Genomic DNA, 19,014 nt, shown 5'->3' on the forward strand with positions numbered 1-19,014 from the left:
GCACTGACCACAAGGGGGCAGCTCCTGCACTGAGCGTCTGCCCCCTGGTGGTCAGTGCACATCATAGCAACTGATCAACCGGTCTTTCTGGTCGTTCAGTCGTAAGTCACTTTGGCTTTTTATTTATTTATTCATTTATTTATTTTAGAGGCCCAGTGCATGAATTGGTGCACAGGTAGGATCTGTCCAGCCCTGCCCCAATCAGGGCAGATTCGGGCTGGGCCTGTCAGAAGGAGGTTGGCCAGCAGACCCTTCCCCCGAATGGGGTGTAGGAGGCTGATGGGGGTCAGCAGCTGGGGGAGGGGCCGTGGGAAGTTGGCCAGCCAGCCCCACCCCCAATTGGTGTGTGTGTGTGTGGGGGGGCAATCAGGGGCAGAGCTGGCTGCAAGAGGTTGGCCAGCCATCTCCACAACTTATTAGGGTAGGCGGGTGATCTGGGGTGGGGCCGGCCGTGGGGAAGGGCTGCTGGCCAATCAGGGTGGTGGGGGCCCATTGGGGGTGGGGCAGGCCAGGGGGAGGGGCTGCAGGAGGTTGGCTGACTGACCCCACCCCCTATTGGGGTGTTGGGAGCTATCAGGGGCAGGGCCGGCCAAAGGGAGGGGCTGCAGGCGTATTAGGCTGGTGGGGACCCATCGGGGGTGGGGCTGGCCGGTGGGAAGGCCCGCTGAGGTGTTGGCTGGCTGCCCCGCCCTCAATCAGGGTAAAAGAGGCCTGATAGAGCCAGTTCGCTGGCCGCAGTGGGTGTTCCGGTCACTGGCTATTTATATATATAGATATGAGAGATTGGAGAAAATTAGCCTTCAGACAAGTGGAATCTGGTCTAAGAGAGAAGGGAGAAAAGTCCAAATATCATGCCAAGTCTGAAGAATGTTAGCTTGGATGTTACTTATCTATTGATGCACAACAAATTATTCCCAAACTTGGCAACAAAAACAAATGTGTGTTTATTTTCTCTAGTAATTTCTGAGGATTAACAGCTGGGAACAGCTAAGCAGGATGGATCTTGCCAGGATCTCTCAGGAGGCTGTTGTCAAATGTCTGTGTTTTAACCACAGTATCTTGGGTGAGGTGTGGTGAGGCCAGACTCCGATCAAGAGAGGGAATGGGCCCAGGCCAGTGTGGCTCTGTTGGTTCATCCCTTATCCCATGGTTGGCAAACTGCGGCTCGTGAGCCACATGCAGCTCTTTGGCCCCTTGAGTGTGGCTCTTCCTAAGCCTTAGGAGTACCCTAATTAAGTTAATAACAATGTACCTACCTATATAGTTTAAGTTGAAAAAATCTGGCTCTCAAAAGAAATTTCAGTCATTGTACTGTTGATATTTGGCTCTGTTGACTAATGAGTTTGCCGACCACTGCCTTATACCAGTGGCGGGTTTGATTCATGGTCAGGTCACATACCCAGGTTTTGGATTCCATCTCCAATTGGGGCATGCATGGGATTCAACCTATTTCTCTCTCTCTCTCTCTCTCTCTCTCTCTCTCTCCCTCTCCCTTTCTCTTAAAAAACACACACAACAAAACAGTAAAAACATATCCTGCCGGAAGCCGGTCCATCCTTGCTGCTTGACACAGTCGCTGCAGGGAAGAAACATCTGCACAGCATATGTTTCAAGGGACCTGGCGTATATGGCATACTGTTTTTAATATGTTTGCTCTCCTTAGTGCCATGTGTTTTAACCAAGGTCACCTCTCCGAGAAAGGTTGTTTCCCCAGGTGGGGATTTTTCCCAGGACTAAGGAAGAGAATAAATCAGTGAAACCCCCTAGTGTTACAGAAATACCATGTACTACTTATGAAGAACTTGGACTAAGACTGTTGGCAATAAATTTGGGACTTGTTGGGCCCACATCCCCAGGGGTCTGCCCACCAGGGAAAGCACCAAAGCCTATACCCCTGGAGACCCACCAACACAGGGCAGTCCCAGGGAAGGCAAACAGAGAGGTTGGGAGGACATAACCTTTACTGGGTAGGATAATCTCCTTCAGTCACTTCCTTGTAGCCTATCAGTAGAGCAGTGACCTTGGAATAGCCCTTATAATGGAACACAGAGATTAACCTAGACAGGATTAAACTCAACAGAACTAGATTAACAAACGCCCTAACCTTTGGAATAGAATGGATAGGATTAAAATCAACTGGTATAAATGAAGATGTAACAGGACAATAAAGACTGAACCTGGCTGGAGAACCTGGCTAGAACCTGGCTAGAGAACCTGGCTAGCCTGCTGATCAACTGAACTCGGACTCCATCCACACCTTTGGGAACCCCTGGACCTGCTGGGGTTGGACCCCAACAATATCCTTGGGTGAGGATTAAAACATTTTTAAAAATGAAGTTAAAACTCATGTAGATTCGCTTTTATTGCTTCCCTTAAAATAAATTTAAATACCATCTTTAATGTTATTCAAAGTCAGCATGTATACTGTTTACACATAGATTTAATATTGTTCCCTGTCATTAATTAGTTCACCCTCTAAAGGGATGGGAACCAACTTAACCAATAGGAAGACCACCACCAAAGTTTTAACTTGAGAAAAGGAAGTTGCCTTGCAGTAAATTATCTTCAGGTCCCCTGCCGGGACCTAGTACCTTGTGTTGAGGGGCATCTGGGTCCTGATTTAGAGCTAAGGCTGTGGGATTCTTTCCACAGTGAGGTCAAGAGGATGGAACAAGAGGTCACCTGTGAATCCTAAATTTTGAAATTATTTTCCACGTATCTGTTTGTATTCTTCTTTTGGCAACTTAAAAATATGCTTTTTTTTTTTTTTTGTAGTGGAGTAAGGAAAAGTAACCACAGCAAGAGCCTCAGGGAAACAGGGAACCTCCTTTTGAACTTTGCTGTTGGTTACAGAGTTTCCAAGTCTCCTGAAGTGAAGGTAGATTCTTATCTTTCTCTTCCCCCTCCCCCCAACTATTCCTCTGTTATAAAGTAATTTAAAATCAGGGATTGAAAACTTCTTAAATATATTATTTAAAAAGAAAACCTTAGGCAATTTAAAAATGGATCCAAATGATCACTTTTCCCCCCATTCATTTATGTAGTTAACTCAATTTCTATTATTCTTCTCAGAAGCCATTATCTTTGCACTTCAGACTTGTGCTATGCATAGTATTATTCAATGTGCTTTTAATTTGGACTCACTTTTGCTTCCTAAGTCTGTATTATTTTCTAAAGTATGAGACTCAATATGGTTCAATAGCCTCAAATATTTTATTCCAGTTTTTTAACATTGCTATTTAAAAATTTTAAACCTTTTCATATTGTATAATCTAAAGACTGCAGCAAATGTAGAAAACATAATTTCTTCATTTTTCTACACATATATTATTTTTCTATAGAAAAGACTTGTTAATCTGTAATTTAACCGGATCACGTGACCTTTATGCTGTTGATTGAATTGCATCACTTTGCCCTTCTGAAGATTTAAGAGTTTTGGATGTCGGTAAAATTAAATAAACTTTTAAAAGTCAAGTGAATTAGAAACAAATTAAATAATGATTCAGAGACCCTTGAGGAAAACTGCACCCACCCATACATATGTATTTTTTAAATTAATCAAACTCTTTACTTTTAAGATAATCATCTTATTCTGCAACCATATAGAATATTTGGAAGCTAAAGAAAAGAGCTTTGCTTAAGTAGATTTAGTTTTTAAAAGTGCTTCTGTATAGTTCCACTGTTTCGGTGCTGTTATATAACTATTGCTTTCAAAACTTTGCACAGTTAAAAAAACAAAAAAAATAGTCTAAAATTAAATGTATAAACTATAATTTTTTATTATAAATTTATAAGTATAAATTTACAAATTAAATGTATAAAACTAAATTTATAAAAGTTATGTTTTTCCTAATCAAAAATTAATATTCTATAAATATTTTATATTCAATCTATTGTTAAGTAATATAAAAATGTTTAAAAATAGGTTTTATGTCACTATTATTTAGAATCTTTTCCTTTACAAAAAAAAAAAAGTTGACATATTCCAGTTGCCTCTCATGCTAAGACCTTGTTATACGGTATACAGAAAAATGCAGCTGTACGGGAAGTATTTCATGAGTTTCATAGGAAACTGGAATTTCATTCAAGATACCATGACGATTTGAACTTAAGACATATTGACAATTCTGACCTTCATTTACTGGTTTTCTGCCATTATTAGTCTGTGCCTCTTAAACTATCAACTAACTCAGTCCCTCTATAATGGCTTAACTGATCTTGAACTTCCCACACCTGGATGTCACTGAGTCAGCCTGTTTGGGGAGCCTGTAGCCCAGTAATAGCGAACCTTTTGAGCTCGACGTGTCAGCATTTTGAAAAACCCTAACTTAACTCTGGTGCCGTGCCACATATAGAAATTTTTTGATATTTGCAACCATAGTAAAACAAAGACTTATATTTTTGATATTTATTTTATATATTTAAATGCCATTTAACAAAGAAAAATCAACCAAAAAAATGAGTTCGTGTGTCACCTCTGACACGCGTGTCATAGGTTCGCCGGGGTCCCTCGGCCTGGCCTTCTCAGTGACGTCCTTTTCTAACTACGCTGGCCAGTCAGCTGTCACCAAGTGAACAGAGGTCTGTGGTCAAAACGTGACTTGTCTGAGAGCCAACTTGGAAGGGGCCTGGATAAGCAAACCGATACTTGACCCTGAAATTTTAGAACAGGAAGGGACCTTAGTGATAATTTTAGCTAACTGCTAATTTTGCACTGGGGAAGTGATCACTGGTTCACTTGCTGACCATATCATCTTCATAGAATTCAAAGTCTAAACTAATACTCTTCCCAAGGCTGCATCTGCAATGGAAAGTAGAAAAAGAGAGTATGACTAATGAACATAATAAACTGACTAATAGAATAGGTCCAGAGACATGGATACATGGAACAGACTGAAATTTCTCATGGGAGGGGTTGGGTGGGGGGAGACAGGGAGTAGGGGGAGACAGTGATAAAAGCTTAACCCAAAAACTCATATACATGTATGCATAACCAATGGACACAGACAATAGTTTGATAAAGGCCTGGGGTGGGGCAGGGGCTGGGAGGAGGAGGGTAAAGAGGCAGGGGGCGTGGTGGTGGTGATGGTGGTTGGGGGATATCTGTAATACTGTCAACAATAAAAGACTACAATAAAATTAAGTTTAAAATAATTTCTTAAAAAGAGATTATGACAAATAGAGAAGTTTAGGAATAATAGCAGTAGTAGACTTTTAACTAAACATTTGTTAGGATTTAAGGAGAACCAGTACATATATGAGGTAAAGACTACCTCACTGTTAGACATTGGGGTAAGGGCAGCAGCAAAGGAAGGACTCAGACCTTGAGACACACTTGGATTCAGTCAAGGCCAGTGTGCTCCTGAGCAAGCACTGGAATCGCTCATAATGCCATCTGTAGCCTTGCCCAGTTAATGCTATTAGGGGTAATAGAGGTAAATCTATTATAGGAAATTGTTCCTTTGGAGCTAATTGAATTCTAAAGGGAGGTCATGCTAATGATTACGATTTATGAGATTCCAGAATCATTGTGAAGTTGGTAATATTTTTTATAGCAGATCCATTTCTGAGCTAGTCAAATCAATTTGCTGAGTGAGATTAAAGAAGGAATGGGAAAGAAGAAAAATTGCCATTGGATGTACATAGCAGTATTTATTTCTCTTTTTTTAAATATAATACCAGGACATCTGTATGAAAGGAGAAAAAAGTGAAGAACACATTGGCAATTTTGCATCAACAATGTTAATTTTGTAGTTCTTTTTCCCCCCCACCAAATTGAATAGATGTTTTAGTATTCTGGGAAGCTGTCTGTGTAACAATATATATTCTAGTCAGATCAGTTCAAACAAAGCTCTAGTCCGTGCAGATTTTTAATGTGGTGGCAAAAGGGTGTGTAACTGAGTTGCTTTAACAATTGCTTATTGCATGGCAAAGATGTTATCAATAGCATGGTAGATATGTTTTCAATAGAGTTAAGAGATACCCCAAATGTGTAAGTCCTGGTTACTGTCCTTGAAAAAGTCACAGTATATTCAAGAAAGAAATATAAACAAATAATTACACTATGTGGAAATAGTGCTGTATTACCAAGCTAGACCCAAAGTGCTGAGTTAACCGTTGTGATTTGGGATTGAATCTACATATTGTGCCTGAGGATGAAGGATGCAAAGTTAGCAAATACATTTTAGTAGCTAACTGACATTAGTAGTAGCTTCTCAGCGTTTATGAGCACAGTAATAGAGTCTACCAAATGATGAGTTCATATATAAAATCGATAATCAATGCCAGAGAAATTTAGAAAACACAGCCCCAAACTGAAAAATCATTCCTCAGGAAAGGATCTGGATCAGGCAAACAAATGTAGAGATAAAGGAAAATATAATAAAAATTTATTATTTTGAGACAGATATTGAATATGCATGACTTATTCACTCATTTACTCATTCATTTTCTTATTTATTTAATGTCAATAAAGTACTTTAGAGACCTCACATACTTTCAGGGGTGAGACAAATAATTAAATGTTCTAAGGTGTAAGAATACCTACTCCATAAAATTATATTATTTTTCGAACATTTTGCTGTTCAAACTGAACAGGCAATATTTCACCAAGGAGCTGGCCAAATTTTTATTATCTGATACAGAATCTAAAAGGTTAAATAATATAAATGTTACAAAAATGTAAATCTAACAAAAGGCCATATATAAAGAATCTACTTGGTTTTATCAATGACAATAAAGAGAAGGCACTGACTTTGGTCAGTGTAAGAAGCGTTAGAAAAAGTTGGGTGTCCACGTGCATTTTGACAATGTCAGATGTGTGTTGAAACATTTTCTGGGGAATAGCAGATAAGAATATGAGCTTAAATGCAAATGTCTAATTTCCTCCTTCCTGAGACTTTATTAACATTTGTAGAAACAAAAAATTTTTTGAAACACAAGGTCAGGGAAACTAGAGAAAAGATAAGGGGAAACAGAATTTTGAAATCTGGAAAATAGATGACTTATCAGACTTGAGGAAGCTATCCTGTAGCTCTCAGTGCTGATATTTTTTATTTTTACTTTTTAAAATATATTTTTATTGATTTCAGAGAGGAAGGAAGAGGGAGAGAGAGATAGAAACATTAATGATGAGAGAGAATCATTGATCAGCTGCCTCCTGCACACCCCACACTGGGGATCAAGCCCACAACCCGGGCATGTGCCCTGACCAGGAATCGAACACTGACCTCCTGGTTCATAGGTTGACGCTCAACCACTGAGCCACGCCGGATGGGTAGTGCTGATATTTTTTTAAAGGGAAAAAAATATCTAAAGTCTCGGGGAAAAATAATATTTAGGTTTTAAAAAGATGCAAATAGTGCGGTGGGAATAAATGACCATATGTGACGTCACATGAGTTATTTACCTCCCTCGGTCACAGTTTCCTCAACAGTGGAAATAGATGGAGCCATCCAAAAATACTCAAGGTAATTAATTATGTGTGCTAAAGCCCAAACACAAGATTACTGATAATGTTGGCAAAGAGTACGCATTCTATACATGTTAGTTCCCTTCTCTGACCCCTTAGGATCAATTAATAGTTGCTACACCTATTACAGTAGATTAATTGATGTACATGCTAGGATAACATAAAGAGGACATGGGTTAAAAAGAACATGAGAGAGATCATTTCTCCCGACCACATGCAAAAGAGAAAAGACTACAGGATACTCAAGGCCTGGTTTTCCTCTCAATGGACTGTCATTTTTGGCAAGTCATATAGTTTCCTCTGCTGAGAAGGGAAGCGTTTGGGTCACCTGATGCCAAAGTCCCTTCCGGCTTTATGGGATTATACTGATTAATAATAAAGACAGATTTCTCTATAGTTACTTAGATTTACTTCTTAGCACACGAAGGTATAATTTAATTCTTATGTTTATGTTATATTCCTTAAAACCTGATTTTGGTTTTATGAGATTTTCAAAATCAAATTTACATAATGTAGCTCAGAAGTACATAATCCATCTGTTATTCTGATCTAGCCTGAATTTTTTTTTAAAGTCCTCATTTTTTCTTTTTATATAGTATCACCGTATGGTCACTGTAATGACTTTCTCATGTTTCTTACACAGGGACATCATAAGAAATATGATGAAAGTTACTGCTCTCTCCTCATGCATTCAAGTGTTTTCAGAGTAACTCCCCAATATTCACCCTGCCTCAGCATTAGGGACAGCCTTGCTTTCCTCTTCATCAAGCACTTTAACTCCCTGTTTGACCTCTTTTAAACACTTTCTGCATCTGCCCTCATCTTTATGTCCTTTCCTTTGGGCCTAGGGCCATCTTCCTTTTAGGATAAATCTTTATCTGTGTCCCTGCTCCCTCGCATCTCCTATGGGACTTTATTAGTTACCTCCTCTCTTCAGTGAGGCACAGTAATGAGTTTACGAACCCAGGTTCAAAGTCAGCCTCCTCCACTACTTGCTGTGCAAACTTGGGCGTATTATTTAGAATCCTGTGCTTCTTTTTCCACAGCTGTGGAATATGATAAAAATAAAACTTCCCTAGTAGGGTAGTTGGTAAACATTAAATGAGATACTTGTAAAGTACTTAGAAGAAGGCCTCCATGAATATTGGCTGTAATTTTATCTTTGACCTCTCCCTTGCTCCCAGATTTGTTACCTGGACATGTCAGCATAGAACGTCTTCCACCATCAGTCAAGTCTTTGCTTTTCGTTTCTTTTGGGGAAGCTGCCCCAGTTGCACCTTTCACTCTACATCTACTAGTAAGCTTCTGAAGAGTTTGATGTTTGCTGGCTTTGTGGTAGATTTATCACGGAGACCTACTGATTTTACCACCTATTCCTAAAATGAGTCCTCTCCTCCCTCAGTCCCTGCGTTAATGCATGCTTTTATGATCTCTCACCTACTCTATGCCAAGAACCTCATACTTGCTGGGAATAGAAGTGCAATTTCATTCTAAAGAAATATATAATTTAGTAAAAGAAGAAAAAAGTGCATTAAGAAGATAAAAATATGGCCAGACACATCTACAATGTTAGCTTTTTTTTAAAAAAAAAAAAGAAATATATAGCTTGATGACCTTTTATTACTAGACTAGAGGCCTGGTGCACGGATTCGTGCACCAGTGGGGTCCCTCGGCCTGGCCTGCGCCCTCTCATAATCTGGGACACCTCGGGGGATGTCAGATAGCTGGTTTCCGTCTAATCCCTGCAGGCCTGATCCAGACAGGAGGGAGCCCGATTCTATGTGTTGAGCATCTGTCCCTTGGTGGTCAGTGCGCGTCATAGTGACCAGTCGACCGGTCGTCCAGTCGTTCAGTCAACAGGTCACTTAGGCTTTTATATATAAAGATAATTTTGAAAAACAAGCACGATGACAGATGCAAATGTTGGGAAGCATTCCATCTTACTTGTTTATTTATTGAGCCAGGAGGCAAACGTGGCTGGATGGTCTGAGAGTACTTTTCTTTAGGGAGACACAGCACTTCCAAACATTTTAATGCAGTTTGCCCTGAAAACTTATTTTAATTTTATTGTTCTATATCCCATGATGTTTGTTTATTTAATAAACATACCATTTATTTGGTAACAAAATATGCTTACTTTTATGACTCTTTGCCATAGTACATAGTGATGAATACAGAAAGTCTTCACCAGAAGATTAACCAACAGATTAATAAATTATAATTTGATTAATAGTTCTGTTGAGAAGATTAATTTTAATTGATTTTTTTAAAAAATTATGCATCTTTATAACATTAATGGCTGCTTCAATGTCAGATGCATATTTGGTTTCCCCGTCTTGAACTTTATTTAAATATCTTTTTAGAATCCTCATCGTGTTATTTCTGTTTTTATAGGTTAACAAAAAATTTGTGAAATTAGTGTTCTCTGTTGGATTGCTCTGTTTTCTCCACCCATGCATTAAACCTTTGAAATATAAATTTATCTTTTAATGCTTTAGCAAAATGGCACTATTGTAGTAATTAAGTCATTTAAATTCTCCTTTCTTGGGTAATATGAGGCCATCTCTCCCTGTTCTTATCCTGTCTATCCTCCTATTACTTTTTGAATTCTTCATGCTGGTTTATTTTATTCATCAGTTTATTTTGTTCATTAAATTCCACATATGAGTGAGATCATGTGATACTTGTCTTTCTCTGACTGGCTTATTTCGCTTAGTATAATGCTCTCCAGGTTCCTCCATGCTGTCTCAAACATTAGAAGACCCTTCTTTATTACTGCTACATAGTATTCCCTGGTTTAGATGTACCACAGCTTCTTTATCCAATCGTTTACTGATGGGCACTTGGTCTGTTTCCAGATCTTAGCTATTGTAAATAGCGCGGCTGTGGACATAGAGGTGCATATGTTTTTGATGTTTTAAAAAAGATAATACTTTTAGAGCACTTTTAGGTTTACAGCAAAATTGAGAGGAAGGCCCAGAGATTTCCCATATACCCACTGCCCCAAACATGAACAGCCTCCTCTGCTATTAGCATCTCTTATTAGAGTTGCTCAATTTTTACTATTGGTAAACCTGCATTGACTCATCATTATTGCTCAAGTCCATAGTTTACCTTAGGACTCCCTCTTGGTGTTATATATTCTATGGGTTTTGACAAACGTATAATGACATGTATCCATCATTATAGCATCATATAGAAGAGTTTCACTGCTTTAAAAATCCTCTGTGCTCTACCTCTTCATTCTCCTCTCAGCCCCACCTCAACAGCCAATGATCTTTTTACTCTCTCTATGGATCTGCCTTTTCCAGAATGTCATATTGGAATGATAGAGCATGTCGCGTCTTTGGTTTGACCTCTTTTACGTAGTAACATGCGTTTTAGGTTCCTCAATGTCTCTTTATGGCTTGAAAGCTCATCTCTTTTTGGTGCTAAATAATATATCACTATCTGAATGTACCACAGTTTATTTATCCATTGACCTACTGAAGTTACATCTTGGTTGCTTCCAAATTTTAGCAGTAATGCATAAAGCTGCTGTAAACATCCATATGCAGGTGTTTGTGTGGACTTCAACCCCTTTGAGTAAATAACAAAGAGTGCAATTCCTGGAGCATATGGTAAAAGTATGTTTAGTTCTGTACGAAACTACCAAACTCCAAAGTGGTTGTACCATTTTGTTTTCCCAGTAGCAATAAATGAGAGTTCCTATTGCTCCACATCCTCACCAGCATTTAGTGTTCTCAGCATTCCAGATTTGAACCATTCTAATAGGTGTGTTAGAAGTATCTTGTTATTTTACTTTGCATTGCCTTAATGACATATGATGTAGAGCAACACATCTCATCTTTATATTATCTTTTCTATTAAACCTCTTATTATCTATGTGCATTCTAGAATTAGAGATTTACTTCAAGGAATGCTAAAGGTGTGTCCATCCTGAGAGTAGCTATCAGCATTCAGGAGTATAACGAGAGCAGACCAGGTATGAATTTCTGTTGGGTACATTATATGTCACAGTACAAAACTTTGAAATGATTTTATTTAGTGTAGGTTTCAGTAATGCATAAGAAAGAATTTAGAGCCAGCACACAAGCATTAATTTTAAGCAGAATATTTAAAGGCAGTGTACCAGATGGAAATGAATATGCTCTATTTTCATTTTATATTTTGTAAATAAAAACTCATATATCTATATATCTGCGTTTCCCTAATGAAAGTGAAACATTTCTATTGACACACAATTTGCCTAATGTTCACAGAAATCTGTGTCAAGAGACTAAATTTAGAATATGATATATCAGAAAATATCCTCAGTAGTCAACTATCATGTTTATCCTTTTTTTCTTCCCTCTAGCTTACGCAGTTGTTCAGAAAGAAAAAAAAATAACATTAAGGCCAGGATCGCTGCCCATGTTGATTGGAATTGCCACATGTTGTAATTGCCCTCTCAATGTTCCAAACAGCAATAAAATTTCAAAGTCATCTATGACTTTATGTCAATGAATATTATATTTCCTCTGTTTACATAAGTGCTATTTTTCTGCCTTTAATTTCTCTTGAGTTAAGTGCAATTGTTTCAAAGTCCCCAAATCTGTCATTTTTCAAATTTTGCTCAGTAAATTTTGCAGTGTAAAAGTTATTTTGTTTGCAAGTTTGAGAGCAAGATGCTATTTCTCAAAGCCCAGAATTCTTGATCACATATGGTTCTAGCTGGATACATTTGAGTTTTCAATTAGGCATGTAGGCATAGTAAATTATGCATTTATATTACCTGTAATGCTGAATATCTGCACCTTGAGATAATGGTTAGCCCCTGGTGATAATTACACAACAGATGGTTCTTCCTGAAGCAGAACAACACATATCATGCAATTTAGCCATGAAGAAAATGAAGAGCGAGGTTATAAAAATAAATGGAGATAGGCAACTGATTAAGTGCAGCGCGTAGCAATATGATGCGTCAGACACAAGCAAACATTCATTTTTCCTCCTGTAAATTTGGTTGATTTTCATAGCAACATCATCAGTAAGGATTTAAACAAACCCATTCCAGTCGTGTCTATCTTCATATGCAATGTGTACTTGTGAAAAATCAAATATTTTTTAATCTACTTTTGCCAGTTTTCAAAATATGATCTTAACTATTTTAGGTTACTGAAACATAACCAATACCTTTTTGATGGAGGGGACTCAGAAGATCTTTCTTTTACCTGGAAATGTCAAATTTTCAGGTAAAAGCTCTTTTTATCAGCTTTATTGAGAAATAATCCATACACTATAAAATTTACCATTCAAAGTATCCAATTTGGTAGTTTTCAGTAGTTTTTATGTTTAGCACCCCAAAAGGAAGCTTGGACATTAGTAGTCATGCCTCATGCCCCAGAACCATTGAACACTTTCCCCCTCCTTTCTGTAGACAAGCAATCTCCATAGATTTGCCAATTTTATACTGCATATAAATGCAATTATATAATATGGGCTCTTTTTAAACTAACTTCTTTGACTCAGCATATTTCCAACTTTTATTCATGTTATAGCATGCATCACTGCCTCCTTTATTTTTATGGATGAATAATTCTCCATTGTATGGATAGACCCAACTTTGTATATTACTTAGTTGATGGACAATTCTGGCTATTATGAATAGTACTCCTATGAACATTAGTGTACAAGTTTCTGTGTGGACATAGTTTTCATTTCTTTTGGGTACTAGCTAAGGATAGAACTGCTAACTTTTATGGTAACTCTAATTTAAAATTTTGAGGAACTGCCATTTTTTTCCCCAAAAAAGCCTCTGCATCATTTTCTATTCTCACCAGCAGTGTATGAGTGTTCTTATCCTTGTCAGCACTTGTTATTGACTGTCTTTTGGATTTTCGCCATCCTAGTGAGTGTGAAGTGGTTTGACTTTGCATTTCCCTAATGAATAATTCAGCATATTTCCATGTACTTTTGTATATTGTGCTTATTTGTATAACTTCTTTAGACAACTCTCTTCAAATGCTTTGCCCGTATTTTAATTGGGTTATTTGTCTTTCTGTTGCTGAGTATTTGCAAGAGTTCTTTGTATATTTCAGGTACAAGTCCCTTATCAGATATATGATGGCAAATATTTCCTTTTATTCGGTGTGCTATCTCTGTACTTTTCTGATAATATTCTTTAAAGACATATTATATTCGATAATTTTAGTGAAGCAAAATTATCTTTTCTTGCTTAAGTCTTTTGGTGTAGTTTCCATGAAACCACCATCTAACTTATGCCCACAAAGATTACTCCTTTGTTTCCTTTCTAAGAATTGTGTAATTCAGCTCTGATGCTAAGTCAGTGATCTATTTTTCGTTAATTTTAAAGTACAGCGGGAGGTAGAGGGTCTAACTTCATTCTTTTTCATGTGGCTATCACATTATCTCAGCACCATTGTTAAAAGCACACTCCCTCTTGAATTGACCATTGCATCATGATATATAGAACGATGAGGCTCTCACATAAGAGTTTATATGTAGAGAATAGTGAGAATAGAACCTAAGTAGAAAATATGGTGGCTGTGCCCAGTGTTGGCCTTTATCTTTTCAGATCCAGTCCTTTCCTCACTTTTTTTTAAATTGTAACAGAGCTAAGCCTTAGCAATTATGCTGCCCAACTTCCTAGGCTCCCATGGCTAAGTATAGTCAAAGGCAGCAACAGACCATAACAGGGGAGGAAAAGACCAGATCCCACTCAGTCCTGGGCAGCATCTCTGGCTGCAGTTACGTTTCCTTTATGTTCCAGGTCTTGATGGACCAAGTGCCCGATTCCAATTTCTTTTTTTTTTTTTTTTTAGATTTTAAGCTGGGGCCAGGTGGGCGCCATCCTCTCTGATGGAGAGGCGGCAAAAGGCGGCCTGAGCCACACAGCAGGTTTATTTTAAAGGCCTAGATTTACATATCTAGTTCCGCCCCTGCCTGATTAACATGTCCAGCCTTTTGGGGGAAGTATGTTCCCAGGGCGTGGCTGCCTATGCTCTGAGTTCAGCTGACAATAATTATAAGAAAATGCCTAGGTGCCTCCCAGGCGGCCCTCTACATCTCCCCCGTTTTTGTTGTTGGTCCTATAAGACTGGCACCACTCCTTTAGTCTAATATAGCTTTGTCTTTCCTGAGCAGGGATGGCAGTGGCTTCTTCCTTTTGTTAACCTCTAGGTAACCTCCTTGTCCCTAATTTGGAGTTTAGTTCTTCAATGTAATCAATACCTGGTACTGAATTCCTCTGTATAAAGTTCAAGGCCATCCTTATATATGGATAAAATTAAGTCCTATGGAACCAAGTTTATGAGTCTAAAATTTTAAAGTCAAGCCCCCTTTAGCACCTACATTCATTATATTCAATGCTATTAAGTAATTATATTACTAAGTAATTATAAACACATTAAAAATATACAGTTGAAGGTCACAGACCTTCCAGGCCTGCTTCATTTGACAATTTTACTGGACATGTGTTTTGCAAGTGAACATTATATTGAATAATAATATCTTATGAAAATGATTTTTTAAATCATTGTTCATTTGGTGAATAAGCTCAGAAGAGATCAGGAAATAACTGCTTTAAAAGCACTAGTAGAGGTTTCATTGAACTCAATAATAGGCTTATAAACCATTATAATAAAATTATATTTTTATTATGATATGTGTATGTTTTATTTATAAAATGCATAATATAAATTTATGGAAGAAATAGGCACTTCACATGCTATTTAGTTATGAAATTTATTACAAGTTTAATATAAGGTATACAAAGTGATTTTCTTCATTTTTTTAAAAAATATATTTTATTGATTTTTTATAGAGAGGAAGGTAGAGGGATAGAGAGTTAGAAACATTGATGAGAGAGAAACATTGATTCAGCTGCCTCCTGCACACTCCCTACTGGGTATATGCCCGCAACCAAGGTACATGCCCTTGACCGGAATCGAACCTGGGACCCTTCAGTCCGCAGGCTGACACTCTATCCACTGAGCCAAACCGGTTAGGGCTATTTTTACTAATTTAATGTATTTACTTCTCTTTTCAATTGTTTAATTTTCATTTTTACATTTGATTTATATATTATCTTAGAAACATAAAAATACAAAAATCAATTTTTTCACATTAAAATTATTTTAGGTTAATATTTTTTGTAAAAGTTATGAAAGGGAATGATGATTATTATAATTATTATCATAAAATCTGTGACCTTAATTTGATATTAGAATTCAAAATATAAAATTACAGCTTTTTTCTTAAGGCTCTAAATTTTAATACAGGGGCACGATTACTTTTTCTATTTTATTTTTCATTCTTAGTTGACATGCAATATTATTTCATATTAGTTTCAGGTGTACAGCACAGCGGTTAGACATATTTATAACTTATGAATCTTTCTTTTTTCCTCAGTAATTCTTTTGTAGATAACAGTAGGCAGCCTCAAAAAATAATCATTGACAATTGCTTTTTAAAAATTGTTCTTAGAAACATTTTCATTACAAGTGTTCTTAAACACTCCTCTACATGCATTGCAGAATGGGTATAACAAATGACTATTCATTCAATACTCCCTTCAATTTATACCTCTAGAAATATATCAGGAAAAAGAATAATTTAGAAAAAAAGTTTGTTTTTAATTCTCCCATCAACCTACACAACTAAGATTTCGAGAAACTATTTTTTTCAAAAACACTTAAATATATTTGATTTTATACCTTTAAATATAACCATTAAAATATATCAGCAAAAGAAACTTAGCAGCAAGTCTTGCTGGTATTTTCCCATTGGAATAGAAGTGTAACAATAATGATACATTTGAAAGCCACTATCTTTTTTTTTTAATGGATCAAATTATCATTTTGCATTTGAATTTGCAGTTGATTAGAAATGCATTCAACTGTTCATTTGGTGAATAAGCTCAGAAGAGATCAGGAAATAACTGCTTTAAAAGCACTAGTAGAGGTTTCATTGAACTCAATAATAGGCTTATAAACCATTAATTTTATAACTCAATCACATCTTACAAGATGCTCAAAGATTTTAAAGAAGTGTTACCACTGCATTTAGGCGATATCTGATCCCACCTCTGCCACCACATGGCTACTTCCCTCAATCAAACCAGCTCCCTGCTCCCCTCAATTCCCTTACCTTAAGTGAAAGATTGAACAACAAATTTAATTTTTTTTCCTACTTTGAATCCTTTTATATTCCACTAGACTTAGCTGTGCTGAAAAGTTATTGGCTAAAGAAATCTCTGGAGCAGAGACTCATCAGGTGATTTTCTAAGCTGGATTCTCAAATTCATCCATTTAATTCATCCATTGATCTACCTGAGTAAAATCTATATTCCTGACTTTTCTGCTTCCACTTTTCCCATTGGGTGGTATCACACTATGAGCAACATTTCTCCTTTTGTTATTTTTAACTAGATTTTTTTGACTCTACACTTAAGCCTCAGATGGAAATTCTTACTCTGACTAGAAATGTTTTACTATTTATCTTTCACTCTGCTTAGAATAGTTTTAATTACATTTTGAGCTCTTGGACTTTCAAAAATATTTACTAATCATCAAATATGTCTGAGGCACTAGAGACAAAATTTAAAAACAAAATAGTGATAGTTTTTGGTATCATGGAGCTTAAAGCCTAATATTTGTGTAATAAATGGTACTTGGAAGCTATGATACCTACTTTAGAAGTCAAAGACTAGAGGAGTGATGTCCCTGAGGAGTGAGAATTGAGCTAAATTCTAAAGGAAGAAGAGGACCAACTAGAGAAAAAGGGGGAGAAGTCATTCCAGGAAGAGGAAGTGAAGGGCAGAAGGTCAAGAACTTCCAGTGCCTTGTGTAGCAACAGCACAAAAATAAGGACAACTGCACACATTATGATGCCACTAAGGGCCAGAACCTTGAGGGCCTCATAGGACATGTTTAATATTCGAATCTGTAAGAGCAGAGAAATTGATCAGGTAGGGAGACACTGGCTGAGGCTTGAACTTGCCCCAAATCAGCCTTACTGAATTAGAATGGGTGTGTGAGGGTTTTCCACTGTCTGGGTGGGAAATCATGATAACTTGACTAGAATAGTGGCAGTTTACATGGATGTATGCAGAGCAATTCTAGGAAGAAAAATTTATAGACAGAGAAGAAACTATCAAGGCCCCTTTGATAAAGTCCTTCTTGTGACTCATTGTCTCTAGATGGGGCGGCAAACATTTGTTTAGGAAACATGAACTCTTCTCATCTCCCTGTGAATTGTCTTACTTTCCTTTGAGGTCCCAGATCTTGACCTCCATAATCTGGATTGACATCTGTACCTCATTTTACATTACTGTCTTTGGAATTTTCATGCTTCTGTGAATTCCCCCATGCATACACATTATACTCGATTTTCTCCTGTTAATCTACCTTATTTTATTTTAATGCAACCAGCCATAAAAACCAAGAGAGAAATGGGAATTCTCCCTTCCCCCACATCTTTAAATTGAGTATCTCATTACTGTTCTAACCAAGCTAGAATAGCTTAAGGGTAAACTCCTCTCTTAGCTTTTTCTCACACGCCCTCCTGAAACTCACTACTTATGAATGTCTCCTCCTTTATCTTGCACATCTACCAGTTCTTCCAAAATATTTTTCCATAAAATTCTTTTTTTAATTTAAATATTCTTTCATGAAGCAATCATATTATTTTATCCAGAATCCCTCTCAGATTTATGCTTCCAGAGAAGCAAAAGTCCAGGACATGTGGATAATACTTATACGAATGTTAATCATAGCATTATTTGTAGAGGTAAACAATTGAAAATGATAAGTGTTTATTAATAAATTTGTTTAATAAATGTACTGCATTCAGACAATGGGAATTTAAATAGTCATTACAAGCAATGCCTTGAACTATTCAGCTGACAGGGCGGTGGAGGTGGGCGTGGCATTCCATGATGTATTAAGTGAGAAAAACAAGAGGTAGCAAACTGTATGTACAGTATATTCTCACAGTTACACACAATGAAAAAAGTAACCTTATACACAAGCCAGTCAGTACATTTGTGTATATGTTTGCATGAGTACTGGAGAAGATGCCAAAGGCCATAGAAAAAAGGCTTGTTTTGTTTTTTTGAAATTGATTAGAAGTTTGGCGGGAACCAGGGCAGCTTCAGAGAGGCAGGTGGTGGGAAAGATGAAAAGAAGGCAGTTCCGACTTTAGGCTTTTCCTGTAGTTCCCACAGTATCTAGCACACAGAAAAATAGTGCAGGAATACAGAGCATCGCATTTAGGTTAACTGTGGAGTGGAGGAATTCTATCCACAGTATTACAAATGTGTGCATGTTCGTTATTCACATAGGGAAGTACTCCCTGGTGACAAGGATAAATGTAGACTAATTTTATTTTAAAATATAAATTGTCTAAAATGTATTTTCATATCTTGGTTCAAAGTTGGCATCTATAATGAATTATCTTCTAAAGAAAAATAATATTACAGTGTGGCCAAATAATTTAGTTGTGGAAAAGAAATCCCTTAGGGACCAATTAGCTTTGCCCTG

The sequence above is a fragment of the Myotis brandtii genome, unplaced genomic scaffold (assembly GCF_000412655.1).
Source record: "Myotis brandtii unplaced genomic scaffold, ASM41265v1 scaffold154, whole genome shotgun sequence".
NCBI classification, from domain to species: Eukaryota; Metazoa; Chordata; class Mammalia; order Chiroptera; family Vespertilionidae; genus Myotis; species Myotis brandtii.